Here is a 12,801-nt window from a genome sequence, read left to right as displayed (position 1 = left end):
GAGTTAAGTCAGGGTAGGGGTTAGGTGGGGCAACTGGTGGCAAGTAACTTTTAAGGCCTGGCTAGTAGCTCAGGACTTGACATTTTGAGCACTGTATATATATATATATATATATATATACACACACATTATACACACACAGGGATCGGTAGATGCCAGATAACTGTAGTTTCTGGTTGCTTTGAGAGTTAATAGTAACCCCACTTCCCCCTGCAGCCCTATTCACCTCCCAACTACCTTTCACAGCCGACAGGTGAATGGAAGCAGCCAGGAGCAATATCAGGCTGGCGACTGAAGCCCTGCCCACTGAGCAGAGGAGTGGACCCGAGAGAAAACATTCCGTCTCAAGTCCACTCCTCTGCTCGGTGGGTGGGAACAGCCAGCCTGCTATTGCAATTTGAAATAGCAGACTGGCTATTGAAACCCCGCCCACCAAGCAGAGCAGCAGCCCAGAGAGAGAAAGATCACAGGTCTGCTCCTCTGCTCAGTGGGTGGGCACAATATTCAGCCTGCTATTGAAATAGCCAATAGCAGGCAGGCTGCCCCCCCCCCCCATACACTGTTTACATTCTGCTGCTGACCACGGAATCTTGCCGCTGGTGGACAACAAAATGTAAACATAGAATTTGGTTAGCAATTGTAGTTGCTAACGAAATTTTTAGATTGCACCAAGCAACTGACCTGACCGCTTTAATGCACATCAAGCCACCAGGAAAAAAAAAATGAAAGTTATATACATTACACACACATACGATTTTTATTTTTTGCCGGTTGCTTGAATGCTGGGTAATGGGGAGTTTAATGTATATGGGCAACATATACTTGTTTGATCTGGATACATTATTGAAGAAACATTTGAGTGTTACTACTTTAAAGCAGAACTCCTTCCAGCCTGGCTCCTTGGCCCTTAACCCCTTATGGACACCCACTGTTAATGTTCTCCCAGAAGGACATTACATTCCCTGAAGCTGCAGCACCCTTCCAGAGATCACCGATCTCCAGGGGGTAGGCTGCACAATACCTTATGGAGACCAAAAATACTTGATTAGTAGCTGATCTGATTGGTTACCGATGACGGGTTTTTTGCATGATTAACCCTTTCCCTGCCACCGACTAAGGCATACGGCAGTACAAAAGTGCATCTAGCTGGCCAGGTCAGTATGCCTTACGTCGGCTGCATTTTCTAACACTGTATGCTCATGGTTGCTTCAGCAAATATGAACTTACACCCAAATTGTAGCTGATACTTTGAATTTCACTAAATGGATGTAATCAGCAGCTAACAAGTTGCTGATTACATCCAAACAGTGAATAAACTCGGCGGTTTTATGTGGCTCCCGGCACAGCATTGTAAATGCTATCAATAGCAGAATAGCTGCTGATTGCATCCATACGTCTTACACTCACACTTTCCCCCTCTCCAATCCTGTGTCCCCTTTTGTCTTTCCCCCAGTAAATTATTGTTATATGACCCGATTACTGGTACTGGCTTTACTATACAGCCGGCTGCCAGCAATTTAGATCTCAGCTGTTCCCGTGCTGGTGCCCATCAAGCACCCCCTACAGTATTACCTTCTCTGTGTCTCTGTACTTCTTGACGACTGACATGCTGCTGATTGCTGGCATCTTCTGTTTTCAAATCGCTCTCCTCCAGCTATCAGTCTCCGCCCCCACCTGTCATGCTGCCGATGTCCTGTAATGCTGCTAGCATTATGTGTTGCAGGCTACAAGCACACTGATCATGAAGCGACCAGTGAGCTTGCAGTCTGAAACACAAAGCCACAGGATGATAGGACATCGGCAGCATGACAGGCAATAGTAGAGAAAGGAGACACTGGACCTGACAGGTGGAGGAGAGAGAAAACAGATGCTGGTAGTCAGCAAGATATGTAAGGGAATTTTTTTTTTAAACGTACGATCTGCCTATCTTGGACAGGCAGATTGTACTTGCGATCATCGCAAGCCCGTCCCGTTAAGGGGCGGGCTTACGATGACTGCAATGCTGAATGGCCAGTGTGCGCTTGCGCACACCAGCCCGTTCGGCATATGTCTCCCGAGAACGCCACTAACCCGCAGACAATCGTACGATTCTCGGCGGGTTTTCAAGCCTGCTCGGGAGACAAAAGACTTGCGACCGTACAGTAGAAATGGTCGCACGCCTTCCATACACCTGCCGATTATCTTACGATAATCGGCAGGTGTATGGGCACCTTAAGGGTGATTAATGATGGGGTGGAACACAAAGTACATAGGGCACTCTAGATGGCCAGCAGCAGGGTACCAGCTAAAAGACTTCTGAATCACTTTTCAAAACTACCTAGTGCTGTGCAATCTCCTCCTCTAATGATCAGTGACCTTGTAATCTGCAACATCTGTGCAGCTGTGCATGTGATCTGGGCTGCTAGGTATCCATAACAGTTTTGTAGCCATTATCTCTCCCTGATGTGCAAACATTTGTGTCCCCCTGCAGCTGTACTGCAAACAAATTCTGGCTGTTGGGGCTGATGCTCATTTACAAACTTACTAATGTGCTTGCACCTAGCAAAATAAGCTCGGCTTACAGGTGAAGCTAATGGCTTTAGTGATCAGTAAACTTGCACTCTGCAAAATAAAATGATCACACCAATTACAGTACAACACACTTTCTTTAACATTCATTACATTGTATTATTTCTTCTTAATATAAAACTTGCCTCCACATGATCCTCCTGATCCTTGTTGATTGACACCAGGGGGGCCAATTAAAGAAGTTGGCTCTCTAATAGCGCTCATTATGCAATCAGCCCTGTCAATCAAAATCAGACTGACCTAAATGGAAGGGAACTATGGCCCTGAAGGTCAGTCTTGAAATAATTCTCACCCCTATATGACCCATTTATGACACTTAAGAAACCAACCCTGCTGTATCTTCAATCTCTGCAAATCTGTTTTCTAACAATCTCACATGAATTTGTTCCACACACACATACACCTCTTTCTGATTTGATCACAAACATTCAATCACTAGAACACACAAATCAATCAATCAATCTACTATCTAACACAAAAAACACACACATCAAATTTCGAAGTTCTTGATGTTGCAGTGTAAAGGTGCCCATACACTGCTTGATTCTCGTACGAGAATCGGGCGAAATCCCGCGATCGTACGAGAATCGAGCAGTGTGAACTAAGACGTGCGACCGTTTCTACTGTACGGTCGCACGTCTTTTGTCGAGCCAAAATGCTCGAAAACCCGCCGAGAATCGTACGATTCTCGGTGGGTTTCTAGCCTGCTCGCCCGATAGCTGCGGAACGGGCCGGTGTGCGCACGCGCACACTGCCCGTTCTGCATTGCCGTCATCGGAAGCCCGCCCCTCAGCGGGGCGGGCTTTCGATGATCGCAAGTACGATCTGCCCGTCCAAGGTGGGCAGATCATACGGGCTTTCAAGAGGCATACGACCATCGCAAGACAAAAGTCTTGCGATGGTCGTAAGGTGTATGGGCACCTTTAGGATTTTGCAACACTGTTATTACTTGGATATAGCTTTCAGTAGTATTGCAACAGTGTCTTAAACTGTATCCAGATTTAAGTTCATAGTGGAGTTCCAGAATTGTTTTTACTTCACTTTAGTTACATTCGTTATTACGGTTATTGACTGTTGCAGTTTGATTCATCAAATAAATGAATTATGGCTAGAAAGCTTTATACACCAGAGGAGGCTTTTCCTATTCTTGCCGAGACAGATTCAGATAGTGACTTAAGGTGTCCATACACCTTACGGATTCGAATAGTCGTACGATTTTCGTACGGCAGCCCCATCCTGCCACGATGATCGCAAGATTAATTTAGCCGTAATTAAGGAAAAGCACCTGGACGAAATGCGGTAATTGATTTGCCGTATTTTCCTTAGCGCAATCGCAGTGTAGATCGTATGACTTTTGATTGACGGAAGCGCTAGCAACCTTACGACAATGATCTAGCAAAGTTTTCAAACATGCTTGACCGTCAAAAGTCGTACGATTGTACAGTAATGTCGGTCGGACACTGCAATGCACACATACGTTTAACGGACGAAAAGTTTTGCAAATTTTTATGTTGCGCAATATTAGCGCAACTCCTTATTAAACCCCAACATTTAGTGAAAAATTTAATGAAATGCCCCAAAACACAACAAAATACCAATTTTTAAAATGAAATATAAAAGATGAGGTTACGAGTAAAACGATACCCAACATGCCCAGTTTACAAATTGCGTGCGTCTGTGAAACGGCGAAAAACTGCAGTACCCCAAAAAGTCCATAGAAGAAGACGTTTTAAAAGCCCCCACAGGTCACCAATTTAGAGATACCCCAAAATACTGGCCCTAGAATTATTGCTCTCACTCCGGCGTGCGCGGCGATACCCAACATGTGTAGCGCGTTCGTCGTTTTCATACGTAGGCGCACAAGACTTTATTATTATTTAAACTTTATTTTGACTGCCATCACATAGGGGGGCTTACAAGCCCCCCCATGTGATAGCAGATGGTGGTGACAGGTACTCTTTAAAGGTGATGCTGGGGGTCCAAAAGACTTCAATAGCTTATAGCTGGGCTCCAGGAGCCCAGAACTGACAGCCCAGGGACCGGAAGTGATGCAATCTGCATCGCTCCCATAGAACGGGGAGGGGATCGATGAACGGAAGTTCGTCGACCTCCTCCCCAGCTCCGCGGACACCAAGGAAGTCGGTCCCGGGCCCGTAGGAGGGGCAACGGAGCCCGGGAAGCACGGCAACTTTACAAGTTTAAACAGAGTCCCAGCGGCAATAGCCGCCGGGACTCTGTTTAAACAGCCCCGATGCTGGTGACGTACACTGTACGTCGTCAAGTCACAAAGGGGTTAAATAATTCCTCCAAAAGCTTCCAAATTCCAGCAGTGTATGACCATTATTAGAAACACCCAGTTATATGTTAATTCCTTTCTTTTTTTTTTTTAAACTCATTTTAATTTTTTTTTTTAAATGCAGTGTAACAGCATAACAGTCAAAAAACAAGACATTACAATACAATGCAATATAACACAATAGACGCTCTCGGACCATGGATCCCTCCCCTTTACTCACAGGCAAATACAGTTGTGTGAAAAAGTGGTTTGCCCCTTCCTGATTTTTCATTGTTTTGCACGTTTGTCACACTTTAATGTTTCAGATCAAACACATTTAAAATATTAGTCAAAGATAACGCAACATGCAGTTTTTAAAAGGAAGGTTTTTATTATTAACCCCTTCGTGACTGACGACGTACAGTGTACGTCGCCAGCATCGGGGCTGTTTAAACAGACTCCCGGCGGCTATTGCCGCCGGGACTCTGTTTAAATTTGTAAAGCCGACTGTCGGCTTTACAACAGAAGCGATCCTGGCGACTTACCTGTCGCCAGATCGCTTCTGTATCCCGAAGAAGGCCCCCCTCCGCCGTGCTTCCCGGGCTCCGTTGCCCCTCCTACGGGCCCGGCGTCCTTGGTGTCCGCGGGGAGCTGGGAGGAGGTGGACGAACTTCCGTTCACCGATCCCCTCCCCATTCTATGGGACCGGTAGCGATGCAGATTGCATCACTTCCGGTCCCTGGGCTCCTGCAGCCCAGCTATAAGCTATTGAAGTGCGATCCAGTGTATTTTCCCGCTTTCTATCCTCCCTGCTGGGCGCTGCTCTCTGTCCCAGCAGGTAGGAGAGAAAGTGACAGCCGGCCGAGCGCTGTGAGCGGCCGGTGTCTCTCCTCCCACACCGCTCAGCTGTCTGTCTATCACAGTCTGGCAGAGTGGTGTGGGGGTGGAGACAGCCTATGCTGTCACAGGAGGCTGGGCTTTTCTCCCTGCACCGCTCGCTCAGCCTCCTGTGACAGCGTGTCAGAAGAGAATGGTACAAACACTTGATCGCTGAGTGTTTGTACATAATTGAGGACATGGTATGTGGACTATATCCTCAACTATGAATGAATGGGAGAGATCTACATCACCTCCTGTTCATTCATGATTGTGGTTATAGTAAACACACTATGTTCTCAAGTTATCCATGAACAGAACACTCAGTAAAGAGGATTCCAGTTAATTGATAACAGGGGATACAGAAAAAGAGATTGAGGACTCTGTGTCCTCAATCTTTTTCTATTTTAAAAAGGGAAATATCAGGGGTCTGTTTAGACCCCTAATATTTCCCCAAAGCTCCTAAAAGTAAAGTAAAACATATTTAATAAAAAATGAATCAAAATAAACTATTTATTTACATTTTTTCAATTTGTTAAAACACATTTTCGGTTTGACAATTTTTTTTATTTCGGTTTTGGTTTCGTTTTTTAAATTTCTATTTTGGTGCTACCTACCTCCTCCTGGTAGCCGGTAAGTTCTATGGACGGGAGTAACTCCTACCACCCCTTTATATATTATTACGCTCAGTGGTGAGCCTCGCATAGGACTGCAGGCACTGCACAACAATATGTAGCACCCTGACTCTATAGCACGACCCCCCATTCCATGATTTATACTGGAAATCACCCGGACTTCGGGACACAGCACACATGGGCCCAAAGCAAGGAAAGAACATTGGGGGTGTACGTGGGGAAGAGACAACATACCGGTATCTTAGCCTAGTGCCGGGTTGTGAGGACAACCGGCTTAGGTCTCACCTGCCAGGAACAGGGCCGGCCCTACGACTCAGGCCCCCGCCCCACACTCGCCGCCGGCGCTGCATCCTCACCCATCTACAGGCCAAAACAGCGCCCTCAAGGAAAGAAGAGTATAAATGAACAACAGAAAAAGATTCTGTACCTTGGTGTCGGCCATCAGGCGGAGGATGGAGGCAGAATACGCGGAAATGCTCCGGGTTCTCTCAGATGTAATTTGCTCCCTCCTACTTGCCGCAAATGCCGTACGTACTATATCCTGCGTAACGTCATGCCGTCAGAGACTCTACCAAGATGGCTCCCCGTAGGCTTCAATGGTGCCGCAAAATGACGTCACATCCACCTGTTTGTTTAGTTACCCTTGCAACTCTGCAGAGGCTGTTCTCTGCGCATAGCACGTGTAACATGAGAAACAATGGTATTGACAACTCGTGAATTGACTGCGGGTTAAAAAAGCAGGTTGTAATAAAATTACAACAGTCAAGCAACAACTTCCGGCCATGGGAGGTTACGCACGGCGGCGTCCTGTTAGATGACGTCAGTAACATGGCTGCTCCCATGTGAGGGTCCCATGCTGCTCAGAGTGTTGGCGAGAGCAGGTAAATTAGACAGAACGAGCTTTTGCTTAGTTTGTGTTAGTGGTTTTTCTGTTGCTGGCACATGGCGGTATGCTCTTTGTACAGTGATTGTCTTCCAGTTGTGCTGATGTTAGTTTGCCGTAAAAAAGTAAACGTATTGGCGGGATTTATTCTTCATTGTTTAATGTACTGAGATAAATATAAAGACAGCCTTGACTTCTGAAAAGGCTAGTTATCAGCATGTCATATTCATCCTTTTGGTTACATATTAAGCATACATTTATATCAGGAAAGACACAGCGAAATCAAAACACCTGTTATTCTAGGTCAGTGATTCACAGAGTACTGGAAGTTCTGATTGCTGCAATGCCATGCGTTCCAGTGCGGTGCGATTGCAAAAAATGTTAATGCAGTTTTATTCTGAAGTAAACTTTGTAACACTGCATTTGTGTATTTTATTTTAAATTAAAGATTGTCTTTATTTTGTTTTATTTATCGAAAAAATTAATCTGCCAAATCGATTTATGAAAATAATCATTAGTTGCAGCCCTAGTGACAGCTGTCTTAAATAGGAATTCTCTTTCCTCTTTAGGCCCCGTTCCCACTGCGCGATATGCAAATTGCGCAACATCGCGTTCAAGCTTGCATTGCGGCTAAATCCGCTCCAAAAAGGGTCCTGCTGTAGCGACACACGACCCGCGACAGCAGGACCCTTTGCCCCATTGGATTGCATTGGAGCGCGATATCGCGCGGTAATTTGCCGCGCGATAAATCGCTCAATGTGAACGGGGTCTAAGGGAGCCTCCCATTTGCTTTTGTGTCTCCAGACAGAAAGTGAAGGGAGGTCTTCCCAGCACGTAGCCAACAGCATAAAAAATCAGAAAGTTTCTAACCCTTTTCCCTACTCTATCCAAAACAAAACCTATTCTGTAACTGTCGTGCTGCAGTCTGTGTGATTCACAAGCTGTTTGATTCCTAGTCAGACTGACATGAAGTTGATTCCCAAGCCTTTTAATTCCTAGTCAGACTGACATGAAGTTATCTTTGAAATAGAATTAGAGGCAGATGTACAACCAACATTCGATCCGGTTATGTATTTACGAAAAAAAAACTATAGGCAAAATAAAACATCATCAGAAATATCTGTGTTCACTATAATAAAACTGTGTACTTTCTATAATTTGTCACTTCCTGATTTATGTAAAAATGGAGCTAAATGCTCTGCAGTAAAGCTCAATCTACACATTTGCTGAATTGGCCAGAATTTTGAGTTGTGGGCGGCCAAAAGTTTGCCAGCCGAACAGTGACTGGATCCAATCTGATGCATTCACTGTTAGGGTATTACGGTAGTCGCCGGTGCTGGCTGTTTGAATACAATAGACAGCAGGTGGAGATTCCTCTCTCTTTGCTGTTTAGCATGGATGGGGCAATCAGTTGATTTCTGCTCATGGGTTGGATGTACCAAAATCTAGCTGTTGTAGCGGTTAGGACTACTGGGCTACCTGATTACGTACATTGAGGAGAAGGGCTTCCTGGTTACATACATGTTGTCAGCATTTTCAACTCGTTACACAGCTAGCTCCGTCCAAGGTATTGTGATTAACTGCACATCACCTGGGGAGAAGAGTGAGTGTGCCTGAAAAGCATCCTTAAGGTGCCCATACACTGCACAATTATCGTACGATAATCGTATGCGATCGGGTTTTCGTGCGATAATCGAGCAGTGTGAACGGAGACGTGCGACCGTTTCTACTGTACGGTCGCACGTCTTCTGTCGAACCAGCATGTTCGAAAACCAGCCGGGAATCGCACGATTCTCGGCTGGTTAGAACGGTGCTCGGAAGAAAAATGCCGAACGGGCCGGTGTGCGCACGCGCACACTGCCCGTTCAGCATTGCGGTCATCGGAAGCCCGCCCCTCAGGGGGGCGGGCTTGCGATGATCGAGAGTGCGATCTGCCTGTCCAAGATAGGCAGATCGTACGTTTTTTTTAATCCCTGTACAACCATCGCAAGACTAAAGTCTTGCGATGGTTGTAGAGTGTATGGCCACCTTTTAGAAAGTGATATCTGGACCTCTCCTGTCTCCAGAGAGTAAAGGCAGCACTGTAAAGTCAATCCCTCCATTGCTGATCTGCTTTACATTATCTGTCCATTCTCAGGCTAGGGATGGTCCTTGACCAAACTGCAGCGTAGAGATGTAAGATTAAGTTTCCGGGTAGCCTGTCCATGAGGGGTGAGTGAATCTCAAGAGTAGCTAAACATATTCCGAAATATTTTGGCAGGTCGAACAGATCATACATATGTAATTCATTTGTTTAATGGCTTGTCTACAGTTCTGCTTTAAAGCCCAGTTCCAGTCCGAAGCCTTATTAATCAATATTAAAGCAGAGGAGGCAGACCATCTGGCAACAACAGGAGTCAATATTTGCATCTTCCTGGTTTTTGAGAGTTCCTGGGCTGCGCTGCAAGAAAACCAACATGTAGGTGCCTGCTTTTCAGAGGAAGTGTACATTTCTCATGTAAACAGTAGGCATGGGTTTACATTTAAGTGTAACTCCAGACAAAAAATGATCTCCGAAATTGTTCTTCAATGTCCACGTATGTGTCTTAGTTTATTGTTTGAGGTGTAGAAATCCTCCATTTAACGTTAAAACAGCCAACAACCAACAGACACACATGGTGATCCCGTGTTCTCCCATCTTGTAAGGACATTTCTATTATTAGATGAACTGCACTGTGAAATGCAATATACATTGCTTTATTCATACTGCCTATTCCGATATGTTGGCAATTGTTGTAAAGAGGGGTTATTATCTCAAACAATTCATCCCCACACAGCTACCGTACCTCCTCATGTATCACTTGCCCCTCCCTTTTAGATTGTAAGCCGTCACAGGCAGGGACCTCCTTACCATCTTTTGGAACCCCTCGGTCCCTTTAACACATTTCAGTTGTATAAAAGTTTGATGATAATACCTTCAGTTAGAGAACTAGAAGGTGAGTGAAAATCAAGCTGACGTGCGACAATGAGACGGTCACAGGTTGGCTCAATAGATCGGGAAGTGAGCGAACACATACCGTCGCTCGCTCACTTCTCGATCATCTCCCTGCAGGGATCCCCCCGCTCTGATTCTCCAGCGCTGAGTGGAGGAACAGACGGGTGAGGGGGTGGGTACAGCTGGCTCTGCCTCTGGATAGGCAGAGCCAGCTGTCAATCACACAGCTGAGTGGATCTCAACAGTATTGTCAGGATCCGTCCCGTCTGCGGAGCTCTCAGTATATTGCAAGCTGTAGCTCACGATATCCTGAGCTTTGGGTCACGAGAGGATGCTAGTTTGTGTCCTCCTGTGACCCTAAAGAGAATATGAGGAAAAACATTTACCCCATAGTTCTCTTTTAAGCTCCAGACTTTCTGCATACATTTTGTATTGGCATAGATTTCAGTAACCCTGTTACACACCTTTCAGACGAAGTATATAATAAGTGCATAAAAAGAAGTTGGTATCAGCAAACCCGCATGTAAGAGAAGTCAGTAGGTATAGAAATCAAGGTGGCTCAGTTTATTTGTAAAAATGAAACAATGTTTTATCTCTGAATATTTTTTTTTTCCATGTGATTTGTGTTTTGGAACTCTGCAGGTTTGTGACAGGTACATCTCCTCAATAACCAGCCCTTGTGTTTTACACACTACAGTCACTCTCCTAATCTAATGAAGCTGATACAAAATCTTAGCAGTCCTTTTAATACCTCGGGGCTGCACTTGTGTATTTATGCATCAGAATATGGAATAATAGTTACAAATAAATCTAAATCATCCGTTTCTTTGCACTTTCTCTCTTTACTTTGGCTTGTAGGAGTAGCTGCACTGAAAGGTTTTGTGGATGTGGGAGAGTCTGTTTTAGGAACGATACACAGAAGCAGCAAGGTGTCACAGGCAAGCTTTCATCTCTGCTACAGGCCTAAAAGTTTGTGGAGCTGTACTCTTTCTTCTGAACAATGCACACAGAAAACAAAGCGTAGACACGGGTAAATATTTGCTCATGATCAGTTGTACTACATTTTGTGGGTTGAGCTTTTTCCTAAAGTATATGTCTAGGCGTTGCACAAATGTACCTACAAAACCCTCCATCTCCCACTCTAGATCATGTCACAGGTTTCTCCTGTGACATGAGCTTTGGGTCCTCCTGTGACCCAAAGCTCAGTATATCACGAGCTACAGCTCGCGGTATACCGAGACCGCCGCAGCCGGGGCAGATCCCGACAATGCTGTCAAGATCCACCCAGCTGCTTGAATGACAGTTGGCTCTGCCTATCTAGAGGCAGAGCCAGCTGTACCCGCCCCCTCCCCCGTTTTGTTCCTCCAGTCAGGATCGGAGCAGGGAGGGGGGAATCCCTGCAGGGAGCCGTGACTGACATGATCGAGAAGTGAGCAAGCGACGGTATGCGTTCGCTCACTTCCCGTGTCACAGTTTCATTGTCAAAATAGGCTTGAACTATGAGGATGAGTGATTTTCACTCACCTCACAGTTCACCTTTTTTAAGCATTTTTTTCACACGTGCATTGAGAATTTAATGAAAGAGCAACACTGATTAATGCACTTATAGTGTTTACAAGGCATTCGGCAGACATTTTCAAGGCATTAAGAGGCGTCAACAATGCATGCAAAATGCCCTGCAAGTGGGGAAGTGATGTAATAAAGGGAAGAGAGCAGCTTTGAGGTGTGCTTAGGCTGTGGTGAAATTTACAGGCATTTTGTTGGTTTTATGTACTGTGTATTTCTGGTTCTGGCTGGTACTTGCAATGCCTGGCAATGGTATGGCTGGCACTGCTTTGGATGACATGGGTAACAGCTGGCACTACAGGGTGGCATAGGTCAGGCTTTCACAGGTTGAAAGTACCTGGTTAGAAGCTGTCCTCTTGCTGGCAGGATGTGGCACCTGCTCTGTCCACTTACTCTGTGATTCCCCAGTGGTTTCTGGGATTGCAAAACCTCCTATGCCTCTCCTAAAACACCTGTGCAACGTGTCCGAAGTGCCCAAAAAATGCTATAAGAGCTTCGACCGAGCATTTAAGGGGCATTTCAATATACTTCAATGGAGGCATTTGTCCAGAACGCAATATGCACTCTATCTTTTTACCACACAGCTACAAAGCGCAACGCTAACGCCCATGTGTGAACTGCACTGGGTGGTTGCTATTGCATTATCCCACATGATAGGTGGCAGAGAGGCTTTAAAAATGCTTCTCTAATGTCTCCGTACGACGTACGTCCTTGGCAGCGAAAGGGTTAAACACGTGTGGAAGAGGCCTAAGACACTGGATTGTCGGCTCACTAGGAAGTTAGGATGCACCAAGACACTGCATATTCAGCTCAACAGGAAGTTAGGATGTATCAAGGCACTGCATTGTCTGCTCACTAGGAAGTTAGGATGTACCAAGGCACTGCTTTGTCAGCTCACCAGGAAGTTAGAATGCATCAAGGCACTGCATTGTCGGCTCACCAGGAAGTTAGAATGCATCAAGGCACTGCATTGTCTGATCACCAGGTAGTTAGAATGCATCAAGGCACTGCATTGTCGGCTCAC

At 45.6% G+C, this 12,801-nt stretch overlaps 1 protein-coding gene across 1 annotated transcript in view; it reads right to left on the bottom strand.

Moving 5' to 3' along the window:
- DGCR8 (DGCR8, microprocessor complex subunit) overlaps positions 1-6,872 on the bottom strand; it is a 31,828-nt gene extending 24,956 nt beyond the window's left edge. The window contains exon 1 of the mRNA XM_018557617.1: positions 6,782-6,872. The gene's annotated coding sequence lies outside the window, so the exon portion shown is untranslated. The remainder of the gene's footprint in view (positions 1-6,781) is intronic.
- Between the last annotated feature and the right edge of the window lie 5,929 nt (positions 6,873-12,801).

Source organism: Nanorana parkeri, unplaced genomic scaffold (assembly GCF_000935625.1).
Source record: "Nanorana parkeri isolate BGI_ZX_2015 unplaced genomic scaffold, ASM93562v1 scaffold292, whole genome shotgun sequence".
Taxonomy (NCBI): Eukaryota; Metazoa; Chordata; class Amphibia; order Anura; family Dicroglossidae; genus Nanorana; species Nanorana parkeri.
The sequence above is the reverse complement of the archived record's forward strand: the minus strand, read 5'-3'. Positions and strand labels throughout refer to the sequence as shown.